This window comes from Pleurodeles waltl, chromosome 4_1 (assembly GCF_031143425.1).
Source record: "Pleurodeles waltl isolate 20211129_DDA chromosome 4_1, aPleWal1.hap1.20221129, whole genome shotgun sequence".
Classification (NCBI taxonomy): Eukaryota; Metazoa; Chordata; class Amphibia; order Caudata; family Salamandridae; genus Pleurodeles; species Pleurodeles waltl.
In genome coordinates, this window is record NC_090442.1 from 210,618,133 (window position 1) to 210,637,054 (window position 18,922).

At 44.2% G+C, this 18,922-nt stretch overlaps 1 protein-coding gene across 3 annotated transcripts in view; it reads left to right on the forward strand.

The window, feature by feature from the left end:
- Positions 1 to 3,225: 3,225 nt before the first annotated feature.
- WASHC1 (WASH complex subunit 1) overlaps positions 3,226 to 18,922 on the forward strand; it is a 451,748-nt gene continuing 436,051 nt past the window's right edge. The window contains exons 1-2 of one of the 3 annotated variants that reach the window (XM_069228149.1): positions 3,243 to 3,376; positions 7,114 to 7,165. The gene's annotated coding sequence lies outside the window, so the exon portion shown is untranslated. The other 2 variants (XM_069228148.1, XM_069228151.1) reach the window with 2 other exon arrangements.

Here is an 18,922-nt window from a genome sequence, read left to right on the forward strand (position 1 = left end):
AGTGTGTGTCTCTTTTTCCCTCCCCTGTGTCGTAGGTGCAGTACTCACTGTTGTCTTCACCGCTAGAGGAGCAGGAAGATAAAGGCTGGGAGTATCTGGAGCTCGGGTTCCATGGCGTCCTGGCTCCTCGTGGAGCCAAACCTCTGTCTTAAACATAACTAATATTTTTCTTTAAGTCAAAGCTTTTGAAGAGTAAGACTTGTGGGATGCAGTGTGTCCCTCGTTAGTGAGACTGGAAAGGGTTTTGGTAAAGTTGCTGAAAGGACCGATAGTATTGTTCTTAATATAGTCCCAACACATTAACACCTGTAATTACTGTTCTGATTTGTGCAATTGTTCTATTTCAAATTTTCTGAATCAATATTCCTAAATCTGGGTGTAAAGAGAAAAAGGGGCCAACTAAAAGGAAGAGTATTGAACTTGAAAAGAAGATGGTAGAGATAGATTATATAGTCAACTCACATGCTGGAAGAATCAAAAAGCAAGAAGAAAGTAATACAGACTATTACAATTAATTAATGAGGGTTTTTTTTTTTTTTTAAAGATATTTAGTGGTTACAGAATAAGCCGAGATGTGAATCTGTAGTCGTTTTGTGCATTAATTAGAATAGTGCATTCTTAATGTGCAGATGTTAGAAATGGGGTCTTTGGTTGACAGTCAGGTTACTCCCTATTCATGCAAGGACCCGCACTCTAGTCAGGGTAAAAGAGTCACCGTCAGCTAAGCCCTGCTTACCCCCTTGGTAGCTTGGCAAAGCAGTAGGCTTAACTTCAGAGTGCTAGGTGTAAAGTATTTGTACCAACACACACAGTAACTTAATGAAAACACTACAAAATGACACAACATAGGTTTAGAAAAATAGGACATATTTATCTAAACAAAACAAGACCAAAATGACAAAAATCCACAATACACAAGTCAAGTTATCAATTAAAAATCAAAGTCTTTAAGTAGCTTTAAACACACACTAACACTGTTAACGTTAAAATGTACCTTGGGTGCGTCAAAAATAAACCCGCACGGGCGAGTGTGTGTGTCAAAAAGGGCTTGCGATGCATCGGTTCCACTCACGAGCGGGACCTGGCATCCTTTCTCCTTTCGTCGAGTCGGGCGCGTCGTTCCTTCTCTCTGAAGGAGAGCGATGCGTCGATCCGGTCAGCACTCTCAGGTCCGGGCAGGCCCTGTGCTATTTTTACACGCCTAGCTGTACTTGCGCCGGAAATCCAGCCGCACGATATTTAAAAAACCATACAGCGTGGGTTTCATTCTCTGTGTTTCCGTCAGCGATGCATTGCGTCCTTTCTCCAGCGATGTGCGTCAATTCTTCAGTCGCGTTTCCGGCGATTTTCAGCCTCAGAGCCAGCGGCACGTCATTTCTTCAGCCGCAGATCGGAGTCGCGTCAATCTTTTCCCAGCAGGGTGCTCTGTGCGTGGATCTCTCACTCTTGGGCTGCCAGCTTCTCCTTTCAGGGTCCCAGGAACTGGATGTGCACCACAGGACAGAGTAGGAGTCTCTCCAGACTCCAGGTGCTGGCAGAGAGAAGTATTTGCTGTCCCTGAGACTTCAAACAACAGGAGGTAGCTCTAAATCAAGCCCTTGGAGAGTTCTTCTCAAGATGGAAGGCACACAAAGTCCAGTCTTTGTCCTCTTACTCTGGCAGAAGCAGCAACTGCAGGTTAGCTCCACAAAGCAGTCACAGGCAGGGCAGCTCTTTAGCTCTTCTCCAGGCAGAGGTTCCTCTTGTTTCCAGAAGTGTTCTAAAGTCTGTGGTTTTGGGTGCCCTTCTTATACCCAATTTCTCCTTTGAAGTAGGCTTACTTCAAAGCAAAGTCTCTCTTGAATGCGAAATCCTGCCTTGCCCAGGCCAGGCCCCAGACACTCACCAGGGGGGCAATGGGATACTGCATTGTGTGAGGGCAGGCATAGCCCTTTCAGGTGTAAGTGACCACTCCTCCCCTCCCTCCTAGCACAGATGGCTCATCAGGAAATGCAGACTACACCCCAGGTCCCTTTGTGTCACTGTCTAGTGGGAGGTTCAACTCGCCCAACTGTCAAACTTACGCAGACAGGGAATCCACAAACAGGCAGAGTCACAGAAATGGTGTAAGCAAGAAAATGCTCACTTTCTAAAAGTGGCATTTTCAAACACAATCTCTAAATCAACTGTACTAAAAGAGGTATTTTTAAATTGTGAGCTCAGAGACCCCGAAGTCCACATGTCCATCCGCTCCCAAAGGAAATCTACACTTCAATCAGATTTAAAGGTAGCCTCCATGTTAACCTATGAGAGGGACAGGCCTTGCAACAGTAAAAAAACAAATTTAGCAATATTTCATTCTAGACATGAGGAGCACCTTATTTAACACCCAAGGCAACCAGTGAACTTTTTCAAACTACCTTTCACTGTGCAGCAACACTTGCTGCATTTTCATAAACGTTGAACCATTTGAGCTAGAAACATTTTTTGTTAAAGTATGCAGCAGACAAATTATGTGGCAGGTGCAGCTAATTCATAATTATACATTGTATTGCATCCTATAATGTTTTGTAATAAATCTTTCTATAGTTTTCACTTGCAGTCTCTGACTGCATTTTTCATTGGTTGCTTCGCACCTTTTCTTGAGACATATTGCCTCAATAAATTGAGATTTAACTCAGTACCGATCCACCCACCTGTGGGGGAGTACTCGAGTAATCTTTTGGGACGTAAGATTTTAGAGGTACCTAGCAAACAATGCCTACTGACTTCTGTTCAACTCTCCCCATCTGCCCAAACAGCCTCCCTTTACGCGGCGTACAACCAGCTACAGGTCTCATTAACCGAAGCCTCAGAGAGGCGTATAAACTTATGTATCCTAGTATATACCCATGCGCCTATTGCCTAAAAAAAAGTGTCGACCGTTTGAACAGGTACAGCGTCCAAAACCTCGTTCCGGCCTGCACTCCATTCTCCTCCTTTCTCTTCGCAGTGGATTACCGCAAAATGTAAAGGCAGCCTGCAGAATACGAAGGAAGGCCCGAGTCTCCCTTCCGTCACTGATTTAGACAAAATATCGAACCCCTAGAGGGCTGGAGCCTCCTCTGCCTCTTCGCCGCGCCTGCTCAACTGCAGACCACGGGCCTACTAACAGCTCACTCCATCCCTTTTCTCTTTCTATTGCTCCCGTTGCCGCCCCCTGCTCTGACGTCATTTATCGTCAGACGCCGTGCGTGAAGGGGCGGAGCGTACAACCACTGTTGAGGCCCCTCCTGATTCCTGGCGTCACTTTCTGCCGTAGTCAGGCTGACAGTTATCAGCGGCTTCAGGTGCCCTACTGTCGCACGGAGCCCCGACCGTAGAGCAGCCAGGTCTCTAAGTGGTGCGGGCGCATCTGGTAAGTCACCGCTGCCCCCTGTCAGCATAACTACCGCTTCCAAAGCATTCTGCCTGTGCGCCCGCAAATGTTGGTTATTTAAAAAAAAAAAAGTGTTGTGTCACATGAAGCTTCATATGCTCTGTTACAGCCATCACGTGTTTTATGCATTCACTTAAACAACGGCGATGCGATTATATGTAAAACACGAGACCTGGTACATGGGATAAAGAGGGAGGCTCATATCCACAGCTGTAGCCTTTATTTGTTGTCATCGAATATGTCATCACCAGAAGAGCAGCGGCTTAGAAATGGTCCTATGAAATAGTGAAAGCAAAGCAAACGCCCGCTTAACCACTCGTTGATTGGTTAATACATGAGTAAGAGTAACAGTACAGTTCGCTTCTGGTGCCTTCTGTTACCAGTACCACTGCACCTGCTGAACTATTGATAGCTACGCACATGTAAAATAACTCTCACTCCACATGTTGGCCCATGTCTTCCAAAACACCTCGGGTGGCAGGCAGGAAAGTAGGTCTGCCTATAGGACCTCTTTCCACACATCTGCACTTTGCCTTTCTCTGTGATTCACGTAGGAAGCTGAGAAGTGGGGCAAGTAAATAGCAACTTCGTTGTGGTATTCGGAGTGAGTGTGTCGTTGGACTGGGAAGCCTCCATCTGCCTGGAAAGATGCCTGTCGTGCAGCTCTGCAGAATGTAAATATTAGCTGTTGCCTGTGAGAGTCCAGCAACTTTTTTTTATTAACTTTTGACTGGGAGTGAGGAGTTGCGGCACTGAAGCGATCCAGCACAGTGTACTTTGTAGAGACCTGATTTATTTTTTGGGGATGCTAATAGTGAGCACTGTGATCATCTACAGTGAACCTAAAGTAGCACTAGCTGGCTGATCAGGCTGTAGCCAGGCTGAGTTAATGTCATTCTGCTCTTCATGGGCGCTGTTGCGTTGGCGTACGTATACAGCCACACATACAGACAAGTGCCCCTAACTTTTCCAAATTCCATGCACGAGTAGTGTATTCAGCCCAGGTTTTGTTTTTCACTCTGCAACTTGTAGTGCTTGCCTATCTTGTTGTGAATTTAGGACTCCCGAGTACCAGAATTAAAAGAAAAAAGATGAGCTTTCTACACATCGAATTGGGGCACTTGGAGCTCTGGAGCTGAAGGCAGGCATGTTCACCATATCATTCGTTTGTTCACATTCATGCATTGTAGGATCGTGTGTGTGCTAGAGATACGACTACAGATGCTCCCTCGCACACTCATGCAACTACTGCCCACAGTTGCCTGTGCTGCAGTGTTTTTGAATATCGCAGACATGCATGGGCTATAGGAGATCCTGTACATAGTTCGAACTAGTGGTAGCTACACACCCGAGAAAGTAATGGGTGAACATTGTGGGTCATTAAACTCCAGATTGAGACCCTAGCTATGTCCCTCTTCGTAATGCTTGACTCTCACCTCTTCCTGGATACAATCTACAGGAACTGGTTCTATGATTACAAATAATAATCGAGTAATGTGTGCCAGGGGTGTAGTAATCTCAACCACTCCTGATTACTCGGACTGCATTCCAGTCCTTTGTTTATTTTCCTAATATACCACTCCAGATAAACATCAGACATATGCGAATAACTCTTGGTAAAAAAAAAAAATGCCAGCCGAGCTCCCCTCTAGACAGGAGTAAAATGAAGCCCAGGTAGGTTTCGTTTTTTTTGCCCTCAACAGTAAGGTGTAGGTTGAGCCCAATTAGTCTGAACGCCGTGAACTCGTGGACCTGTCTCCATTGTGGCATCTCTTTTAGAAAAGCAAAAAAGTGATAGGTTGAATGCTTGAGTCAGTCCTGGTTACTGCTAATTACTCGGAGATGCAATCCAGCACATTTGTTTTCTTTTTAATCCACTATGACACTCTAGACCAAGATCACCTACTTGCGGTTCAAGTTTGGTCCGGCTCGGATAGGAACAGTCCAACCTGAACTGCCAGGTCAGCTGCCCTGTAGAGGAACCTCATACCAGTTTCAGCTATAAGTATACCCGAGGCAATGGTGGCCCAAAGGCAAAAATCTAATAGTCTATTTACTTTTCTTAACAACCATATACGGAACCAAAAATAAAAAAAATATGTTGTTAACTATGGAATTCAAAGTCCTCTTTGATCTTCTGTTTTTTTCAACTATATTACCTCTGGTTATAAGCTAAGTCTTTTGCACCAAACCGAACAAAGGCTTAGTTTTATTTGTTTAGTGATGTGACTAGGGAACATGTGTAACACTAGAGTGACAGGTGTTTATGGCCGTCTCTCTTCAGCCTTCAGCTGGTTAACATTGTTTTGTGTTGGTATTTGTATAACCTATTCTGTGTGAGGTCCAAATAGCTTTTGAGATTGGATTAATAAGTAGTTACTCGGTTTGAGTCTTTGACGTAGGACTTAATACCCCTGGTGAGACCACAGAGTGGTTCCCATTCACATTGGGCTCCTAGTTGTTGTGGAAATGATCTCTTTATTATATTAATGGTTGATTATGTGCACAGGACTTGTAGATGAGACTTTGAGCCTTACTGCTTATAGACATTTGGAAGCAAGTCATGTCACTGCGCAGTTTTGAGAGGAGTGTAGTGGAAGGGATGGAAGAGATAATTTTATACTTTAGGGAACAACAAGGTCATTATGGCCCTCCTAATCTGATGGTAGAGCAGGGTATTCAGTTAAGTATTCGGTTTACAGCATAAATCTTACCAACTCATCAAATTAGGAGTTCCTGCTTTCTCATCTGGGCCAGGATGATGGACCTTTGTTGCATGTCAGATTAACCAGAAGATGTATATCAAAATCAATTTATTCATCACAGGTACAATTTCAAATCTTTGGGAGTCAATGATGAGAGTTTGTGTAAGTTTCAAAGCTTAATTTAAAACCTTTCAGTAAGTAAATCTTTATTGTTCGGCATCAAAATATCAATCAAATGTTAATCAATATAAATCATTAATATCAGAGAAAATTCATGAAACACATTCCATAAAGGAAAAGTCCCTATTCTATCTGTGGAGAAGGAGAGAAAAGCACCCAGCAGAACCCATAAACAGCTCTAAATTTGAGAGGTGAAAGCATGAAGCCTTTAGCAATAAATCCAAATCATGAAGCAGAACCTCCCATAAAGAGGAGTTCAAGAAACTCAGTAGAGTCTCAGAACAGCATAAATTCAAGCCAAGGAAATAAAAGATCTCTTAGAATAAGTCTGTGAAGCGCCTGCAAAGGGCTCTGCAGAGAAGCCTTCAAGAGAGTGTCCTGTCCTACTATAGGAACACACATTTTGTATTGTTTCGCATATCAATAGTTTGCAACAATTTGTTGCAGTCCACAGTAGCTCGTCTAATCAGGCAGTGGTGCCATCGTGGGAACAGGACAGCTTTTGCGCTTTTGTTGTCTAAGCAGACTTAAGATAATGACTCTCAAATGTTAAATTTCTTTAAAAAACATTGTAGATACATTTAGCTAGTTGAGGTGCTATTCTCACCATTCACTTACTACACAATAAAAACATTTAATGGTTTGGCCGCTACATTATAGCTTGATATCTTTTGGTTCTGATCCATTCTAAATTAAATGTTTTATAGTTCACATTAAACATTCTACGGCAATTGAACTTAACATTTTAATATATCATTATATTTTATGAAAACTATGCCTATTGGTAAGGTGAAATCTAACAATTTCTCTATTATATCATTCTCTTCTCAGCACATCTGCATCATTCGAAGTTTAACATTTCACTTTCCTGACCTAGGTCAAGGTAAAAGAAAAGAAAAATGCATTCTGCAGCCTGTGTAATTAGGTACATGTTCATTTGAAAGCCTAGTGGTCTTGCCTGCTTTTAAAATGCAACTTTCTTCGTTTCAGACCTACATGTTTATTTCTACATGTAAATTGCATTAATGTTCATTATTTAAAAACACCCTAACACTGACCAGTCATATCTTCTTTAGGAGAGTGTTCCAAATGCTGCAAGTCTGTATACGGAAAGATAGCCGTCCTAGTCAAGATTTTTTTTTTTTATATAAAGCATGACGATCAGATATGTGACCACTCTGCACCTAAATGTCCTCCTTAGGTGGTACAGTCAGAGTTTTGATCACGTGAAGATTGTCCAGTTCTGAGGGTCACATAATAGGAGATCCAGAGGCCTTGAAAAATATTCTTCAACCCACACAAGGGTGTGGAATTTAATAAAATGTCTACTTGTCTGTGGGACAAGTTGCTTTACAAATCTGCTTGTCCTGTAAAAAAAAAAAAAAAAAACCCACTTGTCCCTTGGTGCCACGTAGTGCAGCAACAAATTATGGCAGCAATCTCATTATATAAGAGCTCTTATATTAGCCTCTTTGATGATGCCAGACTCATAATATAGTAGAGTCTAAATACTAGCAATTCCTTTTACCCCTGCGCTGCCAGGCCTTTTCCCCTCAGGTGCCAGGCCTTTTTTGGCTATTTGAGGCAGTTTGCGGTAAGGCCCTCGTAACTTTTTGTCCTCATAAGCTACCCACTCCAAATTTGCGTCCTTTTTTTCCAACATCCTAGGGATTCTAGCGGTACCCAAACTTTGTGGGTTCCCCTGAAGGAGATCAAGAAATTAGCCAAAATACAGTGAACATTTAGATTTTTTATTTTTAATTTTTTTTTAAATGCGGAAAAAGGGCTGCAGGAGAAGGCTTGTATTTTTTCCCCCCTGAAAATGGCATCAACACAGGGTTTGCGGTGCTAAAATCACCATCTTCCCAGCTTCCAGGAACAGGAAGACTTGAATCAGAAAACCCAATTTTTCAACACAATTTTGGCATTTTACTGGGACATACCCCATTTTTACTATTTTTTTGTGCTTTCGGCCTCCTTCCAGTTAGTTACAGAAATGGGTGTGAAACCAATGCTGGATCCCAGAAAGCTAAACATGTCTGAAAAGTAGATGGAATTCTGAATTCAGCAAGGGGTAATTTGTGTAGATACTACAAGGTTTATCTACAGAAAATAACAGCTGAAATAAAAAAATATTGAAATTGAAGTGAAAAATCAGCCATTTATTTTCAAAGTTTTACTCTCTAACTTTTTCCTGCAATGTCAGATTTTTGAAAGCAATATACTATTTTGTCTGCTGGACTCCTCTGGTTGCGGGAATGTATACAGCTTGTAGGATCATCAAGAACCCTAGGCACCCAGAGCCAGTAAATTACCTGCACCTTGCAATATGTTTTCATTCTATACCGGGTATACAGCAATTCATTTGCTGAAATATAAAGAGTGAAAAAGAGGTATCAATAAAACCTTTGTATTTCCAAAATGGGCACAAGATAAGGTATTGCGAAGCAGTGGTTATTTGCACATCTCTGAACACCGGGGTGCCCATACTAGCATGTGAATTACAGGGCATTTCTCAAATAGACGTCTCTTTTACACACTGTGTTACATTTGGAAGGACAAAATGTAGAGAAAGACAAGGGGCAATAACGCTTGCTTTGCTATTCTGTGTTCCCCCAAGTCTCCAGATAAAAATGGTACCTCACTTGCGTGGGTAGGCCTAATGCTCGCGACAGGAAACGCAACATGGACAAATCACATTTTTACATTGAAATCTTGACATTTTCCCAAAGAAAACAGCTGTTTTTTGCAAAGTGCCTAGCTGTAGATTTTGGCCTCTAGCTCAGTCGGCACCTAGGGAAACCTACCAAACCTGTGCATTTTTGAAAACTAGACACCTAGAGGAATCCAAGATGGGGTGACTTGTGGAGCTCTCACCAGGTTCTGTTACCCAGAATCCTTTGCAAACCTCAAAAGTTGGCCAAAAACCACTTTTTCCTCACATTTCGGTGACAGTTCGCGAATCTGAGAGGAGCCACAAATTTCCTTCTACCCAGTGTTCCCCCTAGTCTCCCTATAAAAATGGTACCTCACTTGTGTGGGTAGGCCTAGCGCCTGCGACAGGAAATGCCCCAAAAACACAACGTGAACACATCACATTTTCCCAAAGAAAACAGAGCTGTTTTTTGGAAAGTGCTGAGCTGTGGATTTTGGCCTCTAGCTCAGCCGGCACCTAAGGAAACCTACCAAACATGTGCATTTTTTAAAAACTAGGCACCTAGGAGAATCCAAGATGGGGTGACTTGTGGGGCTCTCACCAGGTTCTGTTACCCAGAACCCTTTGCAAACCTCAAAGTTTGGCCAAAAAACACTTTTTCTTCACATTTCGCTGACAGAAAGTTCTGGAATCTGAGAGGAGCCACAAATTTCCTTCCACCCAGTGTTCCCTCAAGTCTCCTGATAAAAGTGATACCTCACTTGTATGGGTGGCCCAGGTGCCTGCAACAGAAAAAGGCCAAAAACCTATAGAGATTGAGGGGATAGCACGGCAAGTTGCACATATTTTTCTTTTATACATCTTTAGGCTGACTCTGCTTTGGGGACCCACACAAGTGAGGTATCATTTTACTTGGGAGACTGAGGGGAACGCTGGGTGAAATTTGTGCCGGAGCAGTGATCCTACAAAGAAAAGTGAGGAAAATAGGCTTTTTTTGTTGTTGTTTTTTTTAAAGCAAATGTTGAGGTTTTCAGAGGAGTCTGGGTAAGAAAATGTTGGGGGATCCAGGCAAGTCACTCCTCCCTGGACTAATTGGGGTGTCTTGTTTAAAAAAATGTCTGGGTTTGGTAGGCTGCCCTAGATGAAGGCCGCACCCAGGGCCCAAAACATAGGTGCCCCCCACCCAAACACAGGTAGTTTTTCATTAGATAATTTTGATGTGTCCACGTACTTCTGTAATGTTCCAAACACTAATATTGTGAAAAGAAACGCACTTAGGTTATGTTAAAAAGACCCCTCACCCACCAACCAAGTTGGTGGCATGCTTCATCATCGGGGTCCCACCCGAGACACCTACCGTGTCACGGGTGTGCCTGCGACGCCTGATTACAGCAGAGCAGGTTTTGTCATTTTTAGCACACATACTGGTTGGATTTGGCACAAGGGTGAGTGATGGTTTAGTAGATCAAATTTTATTACCGAAAGATTTCACAAAAGTGAAATTCAATGTTAATAACTGAAAGGCCCAAAAAACCTAACCAATGAATCACAGCTCGTGAGCTGTAAAGCTGCGTCAAGGCGCAAACCGCTTTACAGTCCATTCACACACCTTTTCATACATGACGTGCACAAGACCATTCACACCACCAGCCGCGGGCCCAGCACATTACAACACTTGCATCAACAGACAGCTCCATTCAAGAGCCCATCACTTTCATACGCCCACATGCCTGATACAGCAATCACACCAGCTGATGGGAGTATGTGGATTGGCGTTTGGCTGGCTCTGCCAGCCAAGTGCCACCCCTCGCACGCTGCCAGCCAAGTGCCACCCCACGCACACTGCCAGCCAAGTGCCACTCCACGCACACAGCCATTTTTTTTTTCAAACAACAAAGAAACCACTAATTATAAGTACAAAACTACAAACACAAAGCTCTAACTGAATACATGACAGTAATGCCAACAGTGAAACTGAACACATGAAAATATAAAACAGGCAGTTTACGCTCACGGTATTTCCCCAAATATTTCCTGAAACAGCCTGCCACACACAGCCCAGGCTTTGAAAGACAGTCCGGGCAGTACATCCGGCTTTCCCTCCGGATACCTCTTCGGGCACAAAGTCTACATTTCTTAGCCGGAAAGTCTTTTTTGGGAGTGGGAGGAATCTGATCAGGAAAGTGGCGATCTTTCAATCTAGCCACATCCTCCACAACTGGTACTCTAGGAACTCTTGCATGATCCACCATAATAAGGCTCTCTATCACTGACTCCTGAAATTTAACAAATTTTCACACTTGATTCAGGGGAACAATCCTTAAACACTATAAAAGCATTAAAAGTTGCCAGATTGAACAAATGGATGGCCAACTTTTTATACCACACGTAAGACTTACGAACAGCAGTGTAGGGTTCAAACCTCTGATCTACTCCATCAACACCACTCATGTGCTAATTGTAATAAAAAATGCACACCGGTTTGCGCACTTCAGCAGCTTGACCCTAAACAGCCACAGGTGAAGTGCTCTCATCATGGATGGTAGTTAGTATGTACACATCCCTCCTGTCTACAAATTTCAGAGCTAGCAGCTCATCATTCCGCAAGGCACTGCACTGTCCTCTCTCAAGTTTTTTTTTTTTTTTTACAGATAAGCTCCCTTGGATATCCTTTCCGGTTAGAGCGGATTGTGCCACAAGCAACATTGTCCACCCTGAACCACTCCTTGAACAACTGAACTCCAGTGTAGAAGTTATCTACATACAAATGGTGACCTTTGTTAAACAGTTGTCTACCAAGTTCCCACACAATTTTCTCGCTAACTCCAAAAGTGGGTGGACAACCAGTGGGGTCAATACTGGAATCCCTACCAGTGTAGACCCGGAAATTATAAACCTATCCTGTACTACTTTCTGACCACATATTCAATTTTATTCCATACCGTGCCCTCTTGCTGGGAATGTACTGCCTAAAAATCAAACGAAACTTGAACAGTACCAAAGACTCATCCACACTTATTTCTTTGCCTGGCACATAGACCTCTGAAAACTGATCTACAAAATGATCAAGGACAGGCCTAATCTTAAAAAGACGGTCACAATCAGGGTGATCTTGTGGCAAGGCTAAAGCATTGTCAACAAAATGCAGCATCCGAAGAAGAAGCAAATACCGACTACGAGTCATAGTTGCAGGAAATATAGCCGTTGCCATCAAGGGACTAGTAGACCAATAAGAAGCCAGTGACAGCTTCCTTATTAACCCCATGAAAAAGTCAAACTATAGAACATTTTCATCTCTTCCAAATTTGTGGGAATCCAATGGGTAGCTCTAGACTGAGGCCCAAGTCTGGCAGTGTTGTCCCTCAATTACAGCACCGCTTACAAATTAGTCTGCTCAACAATCTCTTCCAAAAATACATTGTCCATAAACAACTCAAAGAGATTGACAGGAAAAATGTTTTCTGTATGTATTGTACACCCTGGGAGACTAGTAAACGCAGGCAACTGTGGCTGCCCTATGTTTGGGGCAACCCAGATGTCAGGTCTTCCATTGGGAAGCCTTCCAGCTGCTGGCTGCAGCACCATTTGCACATCGATGTCCTCCTCGATAACAGGCCCTTCATCTGCACCGAGAGTGGCTTCTTCATCAGGTGATTCCTCTCGGACAGAAAACTCACTCCCAGATTCTCTCTCTTCCTCCTCTGCCTCAGATGCAGAGTCCGTCTCATTATCATGGTCAGAAGACAACTCAAAAAGCATGACAACAACCTGCTGAGCGGTCACTCTGCGGCCAGCCATGACCCTTTCTAAGAAGTGTAAAGTGACAAATGCACCAACAACAACCAGCACTGTCTAAAATAAGTAATAAACAAAGTGTGTTTTTATTACAAAGAGTTATGTATTCAAAAACTATACCACTCTCTTGCCTGAAAAAGCTAGACTCACAAGCAATTAATCTGCACAGACTCAGCAATCACCAACAATATCCCACTAAAAAGAAAAGCATATTAGGCACAAGACAACACAAATATTGTGCACAAATCTAAGGACAATTTCACACACATTTAGTACACCACCTACAAACATGTCAATCATGCATGGCAAAAATACTCCTTTTGAGTAAATTTACTTACCTAAAACATGCAACTACGCAAACCACAGGTCAACCACTGCCAAAATGAGTCCCAACAAAAGAAGCAAAAGCTTTGAACTAGAACAAAAAAGAGAAATTAACAGTTATAATCACAAATGCAAACACTTCGCCAGTTGAGAAACACCATGCGACCAAACAGTTAAAAAATTTCCCTGGTGTCTAGTAGTCTCCGGGGAAGATGGACCTTAAAAAAAAAAAAACTAGGCCGATCTGCCACCAAAGGGGGCAGAAATGGCATAAAATATTATGCCCCATTGGGGGTGCGGTCCTTGCCCAAGGGGCCATCCCCCTGCACAAAAAACACACACACAAAAAGAAAATCCCTGGATTCTGTCTCCCTTCGGGGCAGATGGGCCAAAAAAAGAAGGCCGATGGGGGCAGAACTGCCTAAAAGTGTTTCTCCCCCTTTGGCCAAAGGGCCACCCCCCACACAAAAAAATAAACAAATAACACATCATCCCTGGTGCCATTGTGGCTTCTACCCCCTCTGGGGGCAGATCGGCTGAAAATTATGAGCCGATCTGCCACCAGGGGGGGGCTGAAACAGCATAGAAGATTATGGCCCCCACGCACAAAAAACACACACACACACACACACACGCACACATACATAATCCCTGGTGCCTAGTGGATTCTGTTCCTCTTGGGGGCAGATGGGCCAAAAAAACAAGGTTGGGGCAGAACTACCTAAAAGCGTTTCTCCCCCTTTGGGGGCTACCCTTGCCCAAGGGGCTGCCCACCGCACAAAAAAAACCACATCCCTGGTGCCATCGTGGCTTCTATTTGTCCCCCCCCCCCACCCCACCCCCTGGGGCAGATCAGCTGAAAAATAATTAGCTGGGGGGGGGGGCAGAAACGGCGTGTAAGATTATGCCCCCTTGGGGGAGCTGCCCTTGCCTAAGGAGCCGCCCCCGCACAAAACACACACACGCACAGAAAATATATTCCCTGGTGCCTAATGGGCATTCCCGATGCGATCAGGCAGAACGAATGCTAAAAGAGGCATTGAGGGAAAGGAAAACCCTTTCATTTCCCCTGATGCCTCTTTTGAAGCAACCCCCCGGCCGGAGCAGAAACTTACCTCCTCTTCCCACGACGCGCTGGAAGCAAATGGTTTCCATCGTGTCGGGCGGCCTCTAAGCGCTGACGTCATTAGAGAGGGGTGGGGAGGTGCAGGAGTGGAAATGGAAGCGGAAGCGATTCCCCTTCCAGCCCTGCCCGGGGGTGGGTGGCAGGGAGGCCCATTGGGGGAGAGCCAGCCCTTCCCCTGAGGGCTGGGTCCAGAACGTAACCGTTACGTCCCAGGCATCCTAGGGGTTAAGGGCATATTTATTAAGAAATCACGCAGTGTAGCATGTCACCTTGCTGTGCTGCTTGATAGGGAAAGGGCGAGAATTGCCTGTATTTAAAACTGCATGGTGCATTCCTGTCTTTTCCGTGTGCTGGCTCACAATGTGCTGCTTAGCACCAATGCAGATAACCTTGCACCATGGTGCAAAGTTGCCTGTGTTGAAAGCAGCATTGTTTTTTTTGCAGGAAGGGGCACCTTCCTGGTGGAAAGAAAACAATCCTGAAAGGCATATTCCTCTACCTATGAGTGCTGCACAATGCAGCACACGTACAAAGAGTAAGTAACAAGGAGAAATACAAATATTTCTCCTCATTACACCTCCTCTGGGGAAGCGTAGTATTTTTAGACATTCCCAGTTCTGCCAGTAATGGTAAATTGTAGACTGGGCTGGGATCCATGGGTGGATGCCTAGGAACACCCATGCTCCACCCATGCAAGGCCTTCCCAGGGCAGAGTAATGCAGTGCAGCAACTTGCGCTGCATTGCGTTACACAAGATTTATCAAGCAAGGCCAGGGGAGATCAATCTAACTTAAAAGTTGCATTGCTCCTGCACTCCATTGCGTGGCGCAAGGGTGACACAACCCTTTTAGAAATATGCCCCTTATTTTGCCATCTTTCTTCAGATCTACATACTGGGACTGGAAGGAGCGGTAAGCAATAGTTCCAGCGTTGGAATACCCTTTTGAGTCTGTGCAAACCTACTATCTTGCATTTTTTCAGGGTGTTCACCAGTTTTTCTGTAATGTTTTCCCATACTGTGAGAAATTGGAAACGTACTTCTGAAAAGGGCAGAAGTAAAACCTCTTCCAGGGTTTGGGGAGCGGGCGAATGGGGAAAGTGGTTGAAGTGAAAGTAAACTTGTAAACGTTCATCAGATTTTTGCATGAGAAAATCTATGCATGCATGTTTGCTCAAGCTAAAATGCAGTTCACAGATACTTTCTGAGCGTTTGAGTTTCTGGCCTATTCCTGTAAATTCTTGTGAATTAATGAAAGCCGTAAATCTGCGCCAATGCAAGGACATATACATAGGTGCACGTTTGTGACTTGGAATTTTGTCCCCAATTATGCCTGGTGTTAACCAAGACCTTTTGATTTTATTAAATTTTGTCCCTCTATCTATCTGTCAGCTGGCTCCGCTGTGAGTGACAACATTCTTCTCTTTCACAAGGAGTATATCAGCACACAAAGTAGTTTTGTTCAGTGCCAGGGACTGTTGCAGCAATGTGTGCTCAACAGCTCCTACAACAATAAAGTTTTACAAAAAACATGTCAAGACAACACTCACATTGACCAAACCAAAAGGTTGGCCACCTATATCAAGCCTAGTGGCTTTGCCAGTGCTTGTTTATTTTCATGTTTCCCCCAATCTTGTTGACATTGATTTTCCGTTATGAATACTTTTTGGAAATTACTAGCATGCATCAAGACATTTCACTAGAAATGGTATCTAAAATTTCACAGGAGTTTGTTTAGGAAAACACTTTTTTCCGGATTGCATTGTTTTGTGAACATTTTATTTTGAAAGCAAAGAGCCATCAATTATGCTTTCAAGCTGGTTACTATGGCTCTGCTAGTTCCTGTTTGTACTCAGCCAAATGCGGATTCAGTCGCACTTTGAGGATCAAGACGGACCATTGCTTCCTCTCCGTGTAAGGGAGCTATTAGAGTGGAAATTACTTAAAACACTGGTCTTGAGACTTACCCCTGGTGCGATTTGTCGGCCCTTCTCTGTGCTTCGCTAATGGCTCAATCATGCCTGAAGGATCAGGACAGGTGCGTCTCTGGCAGGACACGGCTACTCCGTGACCTTGGATGATGCGGTGCTCTCCACATCACGCGCTGGGCACAGGTCGCTCTGCTGCCAGGGCTCCTAGAACAGCACATACTGTCAAAACAAAGCACCCTGTCCCTTTGGATAACCACATACACAAGGCTCCATCTTTAGAACCTGCCCTACCGTCCGCCATAGATTTAACTTCTAACTCTATTTCGCCCCTGCCTCATAATTTACCCCCCCCATGAACAATTTGGCAAGCTTTCACCTTAGCTCGGACTGTCCATCTGATGAATTCAGAGTTTTGCCATCCCACTCGGATCCCAGTCCGGGATCATTTGTAAAGGCTCCCCACTGCTCACTCAGTCGACCCCTGGCTGGAACTCTTTGAGACCTCCTGCGGCCAGGTGACGATATGGATTCTGCCTCCAAGCCACTCTATCCCTTGTTTGGGTTGGGGGAAAGGCCAGAAAGAGGTTACCCCTTCACTGATTAATGGCTGCATCTCTGCCCCTCTGGCAGATAACTCTGTTCCTTTCCCACTGCACGAGTCAATCAGCAGGGTCGGGGGTGGGGGGGGACACAGTAGCTGGATCCTCCCCTCATGTTGCTACTCCTGTTGGATCTTCTGAGTTAAATGGTCAAAATGGGGCTCTATCTCAGGAGCTGAAAGATACGGCAAGTACTGACACCCCCCCGGAAAGCTTACTCCTGCAGATACTAAGGGAATTAAAAACTCTGAAAGTTTCGCAAGATGATGCAAATCCGAGAATAGAATCGCAATTGAACTTAATCTGTAGTAATATGCAGCAACTTAATTCGCGAATTACGGATATCGAGCAGCGAGTTTGTGACCTTGAAGACGTCCGTGTGACTGTAGAACCGTCCCTGGCAAAGTGCCAGGCGGACCTGCTAGATCTACAGATTCGGCTCGACAATGCCGAAAATCGTTCACGTAGATCTAATTTGAGATTCACAGGAGTCCCTGAAGGCCGTGAAAATGGCCAGACAGTCACAGATCTGGTCACTGGTCTTATTCAACATCATGTTCTATCAGAATCAACGGACAAGCATTCGAATCTCACCATCATGCGGGCCCATCGGGTCCCCGCAGTGCAGCCTCCCAACGCTAAATACCATCTTACTATTCTTGTGAATTTTGGTGATTTTCGCATCAAGGAACAGATTCTTCAGCAAGCAACTAAGACTAAAATCTACCAGATTCCCGGTGACTATGCGTTAAGATTTTCTCAGATATGTCGGTGGCGGCTGCGCATCGGAGGAGAGAATTGAAAGGGATGATTCCGATATTTCAAAAAGCTGGGGCTCAGGCTGGACTTGTGCAGCAATCCAAACTTAAAGTGTTTTTTCAGGGTCATTCGAATTTTATTCATACAGTTGATGCTGCTAAATCCTTGCTATATGTAATTCAAAACCCTGAGCAGTCAGGTCGAACAAGGGGGGGCGGGGCCGGGGTAGAAAAAACGTAACAAGAGAATGGCAGGGCGAGATACATATTGTACTAAGAGGGATGATGATGCTGCAAGAAAATGCGAGATTCTATTGATAGCGTCCACAACGCATGTCCAAGTTATTTGCACTTTAGTCTCTCTCCAGTCTGTGGCCTAGGGTGCTATGTCAAGGCACCAGGTTAGGGAAGGTTGGGGTCAGGGGCGGGGTGTGGCCTCGGGTTGCCCGGACAGGAGGGCCACCGAGGGTGAGGGTTGGGGGGGGCAAGGGAGGGAGTGAGTTGGAGGGGGGAGGTATGAACACCAGGATCCGTTTTTGTCTCTTTAGAGCTCCGCTATGCCTATTATAGAGTACTTAACTCCATAGTGTGGGTGATATTATTCAGACCAGGGCAAGGCGTAAATCAATGACAACATTTTTTTTCTCCATTAAGAATACTGTTCTGGAACATTAATGGATTAAATAACCGTAGGAAAAGGTCCGTAATTGAGGAAAGGGTAGTCGCTTTACATCCCTCAGTTATACTTTTACAGGAGACTCCTATTCTGGTTAATAAAGTACCGGATTTCCACATGTTTAAAAAAATGGCTGAATTTAAAGTAGTCGCTGCAGCTTCAGCGGCTCATCGAGGCGTGGCAGTCTTTCTAGCCAGAGCCCTCAATGCACAGCCACTTGCGATGGTGTTGGGTCCAGTGTTTAATTGCCAAAGAAAGATTCATCTTTGTTAGTTTTTATGCCCCTCTGTTAGATGACCTAGCTCCCTATGTAGTCTTGTTTCACTCCCTTTTGCAATTAACAGGTAAAATCATTATTGGAGGAGATTTTAATTCCCTTCAGGATCCAGTTTTGGATACCACGGTTAGGGGTAAGAAACAACACAAACCCAGAGTTGCAAACATTTTTAAAGACTATGTTAAGGTCTTGATGCTCTGTGATCCCTGGAGAACGAACGCTCCTGATGCGAGGAAATAGACTTGTATTTCTACTCGGTTCAAAAGCTCCTCTCGTATCGATTTTTATTTTTTTCTAATATCAGAAACAATATGTTATAGAACTCAGTCGGTCCAGCACTCTGGCCTATCAGACCATGCCTCCCTGGTGCTGGAAGTGTCTCTTTATTCCAAAGCCCCTACAATTCAGACTAGAAAGTGTTTTTATAATCTCCAGCTTCTTTTCGATGAGGGCTGGCTACAGATCTCTCACGTTGAAATAAGGGACTTTTTCAAACGCAA